We start from the raw sequence: 12,508 nt of genomic DNA, 5'->3' as shown, positions 1-12,508 counted from the left end.
TTTTTACTTCCATGGAGTGATAGCACAGCGGTAGGGCATTTGCCTTGCACGCAGCCAACATGGCCAACCCGAGTTCGATTCTTCCACCCCTCTCAGAGAGCCCGGCAAGCTACCGAGAGTATCGAGCCCGCACAGCAAAGCCTGGCAAGCTCCCCGTGACGTATTTGATATGCCAAACATAGTAACATCAAGTCTCACGATGGAGACGTTACTGGGCCCGCTCGAGCAAATCGATGAATAACGGGAGGACTGTGACTCTGACTGTGACTTAATGAGTACTTAACCATGTACCACTGCAAAACTTATGGAATCCTGTACAATAAAGAGATTGATCAAGTTATTGCTCCACCCAACAAGAAAAATTTCTGTAAATATGTACAAGATTTTTCTTAAAACAAGGTAAGCAGACACAAAACTCAAAAACATAGGATTTGATTTATATAATCAAGTAGTTAAAAAGTAATCAATGCAAATAGAAATCAGAGAAATGGTAACATTTGAGTTGAGAGTGTGTAATGAATAAAATAAGTTATAAGAAAAAAATGTGGGTCCTGACAATGTTCTAGTTCCTGATACGAATACTGGTAACAGTGTTAACTCTGTGAAAATATGCCCTTTTATACTCTTAGATATGTGCATTTTTTGTATCTGTGATACACTTCAATAAAAACTTTTCTTAAAACTAAAAATGATACGTAATACTTCAAACCTGTTTAATTTTACTTAAAGCATATAAATGCACATTTATTCACCATTCTTTTGATGTGGAGCCAAGACTTTTCTTTGAGAATGGGTCTGCTGACTGGAGCTGCTTGTCATCTTTCTTACATAAACCACACCCATAATGTATCATCTATGATTTCAGTTTCTTTGAAGTAGAGAGGGACCTTAAAGAACCTTACAAAGCAATCAGAATGCCGAATCTTGCTAAAATTTTATGATTTTCTCCATTCTTTCATTGTCTCAACCACACCCAATTCCATAGCATTTCTCCTGAGTCCTCTCAAACTTTCTAATTCAGTCTTTCTAGAAACATTCTCTCTCTCTCTCTCTCTCTCTCTCTCTCCTCTCTCCTCCCACTGACTTCCATTCATGTATCATAAAGTAGTAAACAACTAAGGCTGGCATAAATAGACTTGGAACCAAACACACATGATCCTTAAAGAGCACAGTTTCATGAACAGCTGTCCATATTTGTAGTCCTTCTCACATCATGTGGACCTGCATTCACCATTGTGCTTTGTGGAAGACAGAAAGACCTTCCACCATCTCGCTGGATTTGTTAAGTGGAGAGATCCCCTCCTCTTGCTATGTAGGACCCTAAACTTGCAGCTTCTACTACTCATCAATTTGTGATTATGTTTTATTTGAGTCACTATGGAGGTCCCTTAGTAATTCTCCACATTGTTTCTTTTCCACCTTTCTCCCTAAAAGACAAAATATGGATATTTATTTCCTTCTAGATGCTTAAATGCAGACTTGCCCCCCCCATGAACTGCTGATTCTAGATAAAGATACAGTGAATGATCAAATAGCCCATTCACTTCCTTCAGGGTCAGTCCTATATCTTTCTAGGTCAAACCATGCTCTCCTTCCCCATCATCTCATCTCACATTTCTTTAGTGCACCCAAACATGCACTTCATGATAACCAGCCACATTGCATCACATATACAGAGCCTTCTATTTGAATGTCCCTTCCCCATCACCTTCTTGGAGGCACCTTTATCACACTCAACTTGTCAAAGTTGTCAACAGCACATCCAACTGAGTTCATCGGTAACTTTCATTTTCACTTTTATAAATACCAATTTTATCATTCCTTGGCATTGACTTATCTCTCCCACAGACAGTGCGGCAGAGAGACTTGAGAACAGGACTAGGTCCACTGGCTTCACAGTCCCAATGTTAAGCTTTGCATTGGCATAAGGATGGTGCTCAACACGGTAGGAAAGACAGGAGTCAGTTGGCTGAGATCAACTGCTGGCTCTGCCTCTTGATAGCTGTGGAGCCTTGGGCAGATTCTTTCTCTTTCACTCAACTCTCTGTCAAATAGAAGCAATGATAACTGCCTCTCCATGGTACTGTACAGATGAAATGTGATGTAAAGATCCTGGCACATAAAACTAACAATAAATAGACTCTCAGCACACATAGGCAGGTCAAACCTTAAGGTCCAGAAACCATCCACCTGTATCCATCCAGTTCAAATGGAAGTCTGTGGATGTGGTGAGAACCCCAATATCTGGATAAAGATAAGCACCAATAAATATTTGTTGACTGAGTTAAAGAGGCTGTCTCCTGTCTCTCTCCTTCCCCTTCCTTTGTCCTTCTCTCCTCTTTGCCCTCACCACCCTTCTCTACAGCCAGACTCCAGCTCTGAGGATAATTTGAAATTAAAATCCCAAAGTTATTTTTCATCAGCAAAAACAATCACCCTTGGGTCTGCTGGCACAGAATCCTGACAGAGGGCTGGCAACAGCCAGTTCACAGTGAGCCCTGCCAGGGGGCTGTGCACATGTTTCTAAGAATAACTCAGTGTCCAAGAATTCCGCCTGTTCTATCACAAGCTGGGGCCGACTGACAGCTGGTTTGCATTAGCTTCAGAGTGATGGGATTCCACTTTACTACAGTGAGGCTGAGGTACCTCCTTCCTTCTCTCTGCTCCCGCGCTGGGCTGCCATTGAATTAGTGGCGTCTTCATTTAGGAGCTTTGCAAGCACCAGAAAGGGGTCTGATTAGAGGTTAACTACAGAAGTGGTGGTCTATTTTTAGATCTTTTCATCCCACGTTTGGGCCATACATCAAATTTTATTTAGGTAGCACCCTGTATCCTCCAGTGGTCTCAAGGCTATAGGCATAGTCTGTCTAAATCATCTCCTCACAAGAACATCTGCCAGCTGGGTTCATTCCTGACTTTCTTTCCTTTCTTCCTTTATGTCTATCCCAAATTATTTTCTTTTGTATTTTTTCTTCTATTTCTTTGTTTCTTTTTCATTTTTTTCTTTTTGGGTCATACCCAGTGATGCTCAGGGGTTACTCCTCGCTTTACACTCAGGAATTACTCCTGGCTGTGCTTGGGGGACCATATGGAATGCCAGGGAGTGAACCCGGGTCAGCTGCATGAAAGGCAAATGCTCTACCCACTATCTACTATCGTTCCGGTCCCTATACCAAATTATTAAGTAAACTTCAAGGGGCTTAGGTGATCACTTAGGGAGACAACTAATAGTTCATTTTAGGATGGAAGGGGGCATTTCTTATTCTTGGAGATATTTTGAAATGACTGGGAATACATTTTGGGGTAGCACAAAGAGAAAAAGCACTAATAGCATTTACTAAGCAGGTACTCAGGATACAAAATATTCTTCAATGCACATAGCATTATTGCAGGATGAAGGATTAACCAGCTCCAAATAGTCAACAATGCCCACTCCCACCTGGAATGATCCTTGAACACAAAGCTAGAGCCAGGAGTAAGCCCTGAGCACCATAGGCTGACATCAAAAACCAAAACAAATTTTCTTGTTTAAATCTGACTTCACAATGCTTAGTGTATTGACATTGAGCTTCTATTCGTCGTAAGAAAGCACTCTTGCCTTCATTTCTTTTAATATTTGAAGACTCCTCCTAAGGTTAATCTTGATAAGAAGGATCCCTAACTATGACTTGTTGCTACTGGGATCCATTCCCTCTGAAAATAGAAATTGCAAATCCCAGTCTTCCCTTGGAATCTTTCTCTCACTTCCTCCTTCTTTCCTCTTTCCCTTTCAGTACCACCACCATGACCACCTCATTACTTAATTTGCATAAAATGTCCTGCCTCTGGGACTCAAGGGACAACCATAGTATTGGCAAACAAGATATGCCATTTTCTGTCCTTGTTGGCTTGTACTCACCACTCAGTATGAAGCAGAAACCCTATTTAGCCATATATTCCTGTTTTAATTTTATGCATAACTAGTCATTATTTGATGTTTTTCTGTTATTCCCTCATGAAAATAATACATGTTTACATGTCACTCTAGAATGAACGTAGAAATATTGTGTGTTTTATAACACCATATTCCCAGTAACTTTATATGCTGCTGGAACAGGAAAATCAATCAATTAATTTGGTTAATGCACAAGGAAAAATGAAATAATCAACAGTAGACATATGAACAGGCTAAATAAGAGCTAATACTATAAATGTTGCTGGCATGATCAAAAAAAGACTCACCTCAGCACTGGAGAGATAATACAATGAGCAGGGTGCTTGCCTTGCACCTGGACAGCCTGAGGCTGAGCCTCAGAATCCCGTATGGTGCTCTGAGCATCACCAGTTCTGATTCCTGAATGCAGAGCCAGGAGTAAGTCCTGAGCACTGCTAGTGTACCCCTCACTAATAAATGACTCTATCCCATGAAAATCAAAACCTAGCACTACCAGATGTCATTTCGAGGGTGAAGACCCCATCCTAAAATTGAAGTCAAAACCAAGGAATATAAAAAGGTTTAAAGAAGCATATGAACATTTGGGTTCAGTGGTTTATAAACTCAGTAACTCTAGACTTCTTTATGTTGGGTATGCTTCATTAGGACTTTAGCTCTCAGACTACAGATGTGTTTATAGATCTCTCTGATATAAACAGAATCCATTATGAAGAATATTAAAAGCTTGAGCCCTAGCTTTTTCTCTCTCTTAGAAGGATAATATCGCCATAATACTTTTCCCAGATATTTTTCCTGAAAAGAAGGAAGCAGCAGGAAACAACACACACACACACACACACACACACACACACACACACACACACACACTTTCTATGCAGACTCATGGAATAGCAAAGCCTTATGGAACAAGTACAGACACAATAGACACCACAGTCCATTCAACCAGTCCATTCCACTTGCCTCCACAGGAAAATTGACTGAAGAAGGAAACCAGACATTCCCCTTCTAAAACACCGTACGTAACTTCTTTAGTATTTTTCTCTTGTGGCCCAGCAGTGTATAAGAATAAAAGGGCTCTGACCATATTGCCAAAGGATATAGGTACTAATTCCTACTCAGTCTTGATCATTTAACTTAGGTCACAGAATCATTTATTGTTAAACTATGTTCATTATTGTCACTCTGAATATTCCTATGTCAAATTCTGTGAGGACTGTCTGTGTTCTCAGGTATCTTCTTATTGAAGGCACAAAACCCGATTTAAATAAATTCATTTCAGCCATAAGGAGAACAAAGACATTCATTGGCAATGGGAATTTTAGAAACAATTTTAATGAAGTTCAAGTTGGATTAAGTCCAAGATGAGCTTATTAGGGGGAATGCCTCATTTGTTTCCTGAAATTCTGGAGAGCTTTGAGGAATGAAGTTTTTCTCACTATGGCTTTAAATTTCGACAAAATTAACAGCTCTCCACATGTCTCATTTCCAAATGCCTTCTCATTCACCCCTTTCTGTGTTCTGGGACCCAGGGCTCTGCGGGCTAGACTAGGAAGGAAGAGCTTTGAAGCCTGTTTGAAGATAATATGGCCCCAGAGATGTTGTCCAACATAGTATAGAAAATGCGTATGAAATACAAAGTTGGATTCTAAAGAAGTTTTAATCTATCATATTGAAAATAAGTAATTAATATGAGTAATATTTATTCTATAATATTTATTAAACACTATTTTATACATATGTTCCTCTACCAAAAATGTTTTTAAATATCAAGGGATTTCTTAAAAATCAAGGGATTTTCCATCTAATATGAAAGTTAAAAGATGAATTTAGAAACATCTAGAATGCACTGTTAAATAGAAACAGAACACGAGTCATCAGTGTAACTTTAAGCTTTCTAGTAGTCACCATAAAAAATAAACATGAGTTTTATTTTAATAATATACATTGTTGAATCTAATATATTCAAAATTATTTCAACAAGCAGTCAATCTAATAAGATTCTTAATGAGATATATCATACTTTTTTCTTAGCATATCTTCAAAATATATATTTTACATCTCAATTAGTGCTAGTCCAATGTATGTGTTAAGTAGCCCAGATGGTTAATGGCTTTGGTACTATATGGTATTAAACAACACACGCCTCCACAATTGTCAAGGGAAATTCATTGCAGTTCTTAAGTTTTCACAGAAAGGAAGCAATTACCTTTCTTTACCATTTCAGCCCTTTGCTATATAATACCCTGATATTCCTCTCTAGATTTGCTTGTTTTTCCACTGAGCTCTACTGCTTTCCCTCCCCCACTAAACTCATTAACAGATGGTGTTAATGCCTTACCAGACATAGAAGTGGCCAATAAGGTCATTAAATGGACATGAAGATTGGTTCCAGGAGTGGATATGACTCAACTAGAATCACTGAAATGCCAATGATTCTTTTGCTGGGCCTTCTGAAAAAGAAAACAAACAAACAAAAAAACCGTGTTCTCTTTTCTGTAGGACTTGAATGTGGGAGAATATTTTTGGGCACCAAGAAGAGCCTGGGAATGATGCCATTAGGTTAAGCATAGGACAGATAATAAATTTACTACTTATGATGCCAAACAAGCTCCTGGAGAATTCGTGAGCTTTTTAATTACATTGATCCATAGGCTCTTACTCAAGTTGATCTGAGTGTAGACATTTTCTAAAATAAAAAAAAATCTTGGTATGAAAGTTAACTTCTGCTTTTCACCTCAATACAAGATTAAATAGAGTAATTCAATCCAGCTTTTCTTCCCATCATTGTCTTCTTTAACTGATAAAAGAAGTAATTTAGTGGACAACAGCACTGAATTTTGACTTTCACAGGGTTCCATGCTTCAGAAGACATCATCACTTCATTGAAATAGCAATAGGGCTTATCTCGCAATCCTTTGTCACTTGCTCTGTTGAATCACAGACAGGTACCTACTCTTTCTTCCTGTTCTAGCCTCTTCCCCTGAAACTGCATTGTTGAGTCAGATGAGTTCAGTGGGACTAACTGCCTCTGATTCTTGCTTCCTAAATGGTACCTGATTCATACCAGTAACATACTCCCAATGGCGGTGTCTTGCTTCTGTTACCCCAGACATAGGTGGTAGGAATGCATTTTTATTAAAAGAATAGGAAATTAAAATCCTGTCAGAAAAACTTTCTATCCCCTGAGTCATTAAGTCTGTGGAAAATTTTCAGGAAATCTGATTTAAACTTTGCAATCCCTAAACTAGTTGCGAACATAAAAAGAATATTAATGTATACAATGTAATAAGCACTAGGGTTCAAGGACAGACATGCTGCCAAACAAAAGGAGACAATATGTAGTTTATTAATTCATTCATTCATCATCCTGTTATTCGTCGATTGCCTCGAGCAGGCCCCAGTAACGTCTCTTTCATCCTAGCCCTGAGATTATATTCAAGGCTCTTTAGGAGAATGAAACCCATCATTGTTACTGGTATTTGGCATATTTGGTATGCCAGGGGGAGTTTGCCAGACTCTGCCCTGTGGGCAGGCTACATTCGATAGCCTGCAAGTTTATCCAAAGTAGGAATGAGATAATAAGATGTCATAAAAAGATGTCCTGATAAGATATCGCGCAGCCGCAAATGAGGCCGTGCTGTTTCGGGAGCTGGATTTTATAGTCTCTGAGTCTTGGCCGCTGATGGGATTACATGGTGCCAGGGGGCCAGGTGGTGGGTGTGACCCCTTCCTACTTGAATTTGGAGGATCTGGGTGGAGGATGTTCAACTCCAATCCGAGTAGGCTTGGAGACCTCGGCCCCAGAACCCGCGTGGCTTTGTCCCTCTGCCAGCACCTTCATGTGTGCGGAGAGTGGTCTCGGCATGGTGGTGGCTGGTCCTGGGGGTCTTCCGCTGCTGGAGCCCTGGTCAGGGCGGGGAGGAAAGCTCAACCCACTCCCCTCCAAGGGACCCCGGCGAGGAACAGCCAGGCGCAGGGGCAGGAGACTGCACTGGTCCCACCTACTGGAATTTGGAGGATCTGGGTGGAGGATGCTCAACTCCAATCCGAGTTGGCTTGGAGATCTCGGCCCCGGAACAATGCTTTCTTAAAGATGACACCAAAAGCACAAATAACAAAAGAAAAAAATAAATTTTGTTTAAAAACAAAAGAAGGTAAAATCAGGGAAGGAACATTGACATTTGACACTTGAAACATGTCAGTTACTATTTAGCATGCACTTCAGAATCCAATTGTCAAAAAAGCACAGAGATTAGAATGTACAACAGATGAATAAAAATTGGTTATATATATACACAATGGAATACTATGTAGCCATAATAAAAGGTGAAATGCTATCTGCTTCAAATTGGATAGAACTGGAAGAAATTAAGTCAAATAAGCCAGAAGAAGGGTAAATACGAGATGATCTCACCCACATGTGGTATTTAGAGAAATAAAAGTAGAGAATAGATAGTATGAAATGTTAAACCATTGACCTTGGATTACAGAACTGAAAATACCAAGCAAGGACAAATGATGAGAGACGTGGGAACTAAAATTAGGACACAAATGGAGCCTCCTATGCACTTTGGTGGCAGTGAAGTGAGATAATTGTGTACATTAATACCATAAGTACTAACACTATTATAACCACATTACCTAAACTATTATAATATTAACAGAGATTGGAATTAACAGAGAATGTAAAAATGAATGTGGAGAAAATTATATAATTATATATACATAAAACATTTTATAGCCTGAGCATAATAGGTGGGGCACTTGCCTTGCATGTGGTCAATCTGGGTTCAATCCTAGGCACTCCATATGGTTCCTCAAGCCCCACTAACTGTGATCCCTGAGTGGAGATCCAGGAGTAAACTCTGAGTACTTCCAGGTGTGCCCCCAAGAGAGAGACAGAGAGACAGAGACAGAAACAAAAACAGAGAGAGAGACAGAGACCTTAGATTCTAAGAGCGATAGCACAGCGGGTAGGCGTTCGCCTTACACGCGGCCAACATGGCCGACCCGAGTTCGATTCCTTTGCCCCTCTCGGAGAGCCTGGCAAGCTACCGAGAGTATTCGATATGCCAAACACAGTAACAACAAAGTCTCCAATGGAGACGTTACTGGGCCCGCTCGAGCAAAGACACAAACAGGTTAAAGTAAAATGATGTAAAGGAAATATCACTCAAGCCATATCCAAAAGAAAACTGGAGAATAGCTATGAATGAATGATAAATAGACTTGTTTGTATATAGTTCTATGGCCTGAATTCATAAACATATGAAGAACGAGTTCTACCACTAAACTACATTTCCAGTCTTCAGTTAAAATATCCTTCAAAATGGTTACCAGTGACAAAGAGGAATATTTTCTAGTGATTAGAGGAACAATAAATTAGGAAATTAAGCACAATTTTATAATATCCAATGAAGAACATATATGCAACCAACAAGAGTTCTCAAAATATATAAAGCAGCCAACAAAATGAATATAGCAACGTACTAAAAGGATCATGCATTATGACCAAGTGTAATTTGTCCTACAAAAAAAAAAGGCCCTAAAAAAAAGGCCCTCCCGTTGATCGTCGATTTGCTCGAGCGGGCCCAGTAACGTCTCCATTGGAGACTTTGTTGTTACTGTGTCTGGCATATCGAATACTCTTGGTAGCTTGCCAGGCTCTCCAAGAGGGGCGGAGGAATCGAATCCTACAAAGGAAAATTAATTCAACATGCATAAGAAAATAAGCCTCTGTAATATACAATTAATAGGATAAAATAAAAATCGTGATTGGGGCTGGAGTGACAGTAGAGCAGGTAAGGCACAGTCAACCTCAGTTTGATCCCTGGTGCTTCATGTGGTCCCCCAAACCCAACCAGAAATGATCCCTGGGTGCAAAGCCAGGAGTTAGTCCTGAGCACCACTGGGTGTGAATCTGAAAAAAAAAACACCCTAATAGACTTTTGAGATGAAAACTCAAAAAACCAGAAACAGAAATTATAGCCCACAATTCATACCACATGTTATGGTGTAAAACAGAATATTTTTCTTTCCCCTGTGTTCAGGTACACAACAAAGATGTGAACTCTTACCAGTTTTATTTAATGCTGAAAAATTTCACCAGCATCAAATATTTTTATGTTAGAAAAATAATACCCATGTTGGAATTGGGTACATAAAGATATTTCTATTCACAGATGACATGATATTGCATATGAAAAATCCCAATGAATATACTTACAAAACTATAAGAACTAATAAAATGAATTCAGAGTGCATGATACAAGATAAATATACAAAATACAAATACTTCTATATATTTGCAGTGAACAAACTGAAATTTGGGGAAAAACTCTTCATAATGTCATCAAAAAATAAAATCGTTACAGGTAAAATACAACAGGAAATGAAAACCTTGTACATTGTAGACTATAAAACAGGGTAATAGAGATTGGCCAATGGACTGGAGCACATGCTTTGTATGCAAGCGGCCTGAGTTCAGTTTCTAGCACTGCATGGTCCCCTGAGCACTACCAAGGAGCAATCTTGAGAACGGAACTGGGAGTAGCCTCTGAGCAACACCAGGTGGGGCCCCAAAATTTTAAAAAAATGAACTGATAGACATTATTGAGAGAAAAGAAATAAGTGGGAAGACAAACCATAAGTTGGAAAACTTAATATTGTTAAGATGGTAACACATTCTAAATTGATTTACAAAGTCAATGCCATACTTAATCAAAGTTCAAAATGCCTTTTTGCAGAAACTTATATGATAATACTAAAATTCATATAGAAACTGAACAGACTAAGAGTAGCCAAAACATCTGGAAAGTGAACAAAGTTTATGTCTTCACACTTCCTGGTTTAAAACTTACTTCAAATCTGTAGAAGCTAGACAGCAAATAGATATGCAGATCAGTGGAACATAGGTAATAGTCTAGAAATAGTCTAGATGTATTATTTATTGATATATCAACATATATCAACATCAATTGATATATCAACATATCAATCAATTGATATATTGTCAATTTATGTTAAAGAATTTAAATGGTAAAATAATACTTAATATTTTTAATTGTTCAAGGACAAGTGGATATATCTGTGAAAAATAATAAAGTTGGATTCCTACTACATATCATATAAAAATATATAAATGGAACAAAACAGATCATGTACATATATAAAAGAGATCTGTATTTAAACTATAAAACTTTCAGCAAAAAATATAAGAATAAGTTTTCATTACCTTGGATTAAACAATGCTTTCTTAAAGATGACACCAAAAGCACAAATAACAAAAGAAAAAAATAAATTTTGAAGGTTTTCAACAGTACCATTAAGCAAAAAATATATAAAACATTCAGTGAAAGAAAAACTTGCAAATATTTAAAAAATTAAAATTTCAACAATGAAAAGATGGCCCAATGAAAATTGAACAGAGAATTTGAAGTTTTTCTCCAAAAAAGATATTAATTGCCAACAAGCATATGAAAATATGCTCAAAATCATTAGTCATTGGGGAAATGGATATAAAAATCACAATAAAACACTACTGCATATATACTGGGATAGATGTAATGAAAAAAATTGGCAACGATATAAAGGAATTGGGACACTCATATATTGCTGGTGCAAATATAAAACCATGAAACAGCTTTGGAAAACAATTTGGCAGTGCTTTAAAAAGTGAAATACTGAGTTGTATCACCCATCAAGTCATTCCTGAGTATCACTGTCACTGTCATCCCATTGTTCATCGCTTTGCTGGAGCAGGCACCAGTGAAGTCTCCGTTTGTCGTATCCCTGAGATTTTAGCAGCCTTTCCTTACTCATCCTTCTCAACGGTGCTGCATTGGAGGCTCTTTGAAGGTCAGGGGGATGAGACCCATCATTGTTACTGTTATTGGCATATCAAATACACCACGGATAGCTTGATCTGCCGTGCAGGCAGGATACTCACAGTAGTTTGTCAGGTTCTCTGCGAGGAAGAACTAGACAAGAAGAGGTTGCATGACCACAAATACGGCCATGTGCTTCTGGAAGCTTTGTTTTATAGTCTCTGGATCTTGGCTGTTGATGGGATTACATGGTATCACCAGGGGCAGTTTGTGGGTGTGACTGCTTAGCTACTGGAAAATGGGGGATTGGATGAAAGAGGCCCAGTCGTGATTGATTCAAGCAGACTTGGAGATCTCAGCCCTGGGTCCAGCACACCTGTGTCCTCTGCCGGTTCCTTCATGTGTGAGGCTCGTCTGAGCATGTGGAGAGCCTCATGCATTCCTGAGTATATCTCAAAAATAGTTGGAAACATGTTCACCCAAAAAGACTTTGACATGAGTGTTAGTGCAGATTATTCATCAAAGTCAAAAGTGAAACAACCCAAATGTTCGTCAGCTGAAGAACAAATAATTAATGGTTGGATAGTCATACAATGGAGTATTATTCAGGCATCAAAAATAAAGAAGTACTGGCAATGGCTACACGTATATATAAATGTTGAGAAAATAAGTAAAGAAAGTCAATCAAAAAAGACTAAATACTATATTATTCCCTTTGTCTTAACTTTTCACCATAGACAAATGTATA

The sequence above is a fragment of the Sorex fumeus genome, unplaced genomic scaffold (assembly GCF_029834395.1).
Source record: "Sorex fumeus unplaced genomic scaffold, SorFum_2.1 ptg000003l, whole genome shotgun sequence".
Lineage (NCBI taxonomy): Eukaryota > Metazoa > Chordata > Mammalia > Eulipotyphla > Soricidae > Sorex > Sorex fumeus.
Note: the sequence above shows the minus strand (reverse complement) of the source record.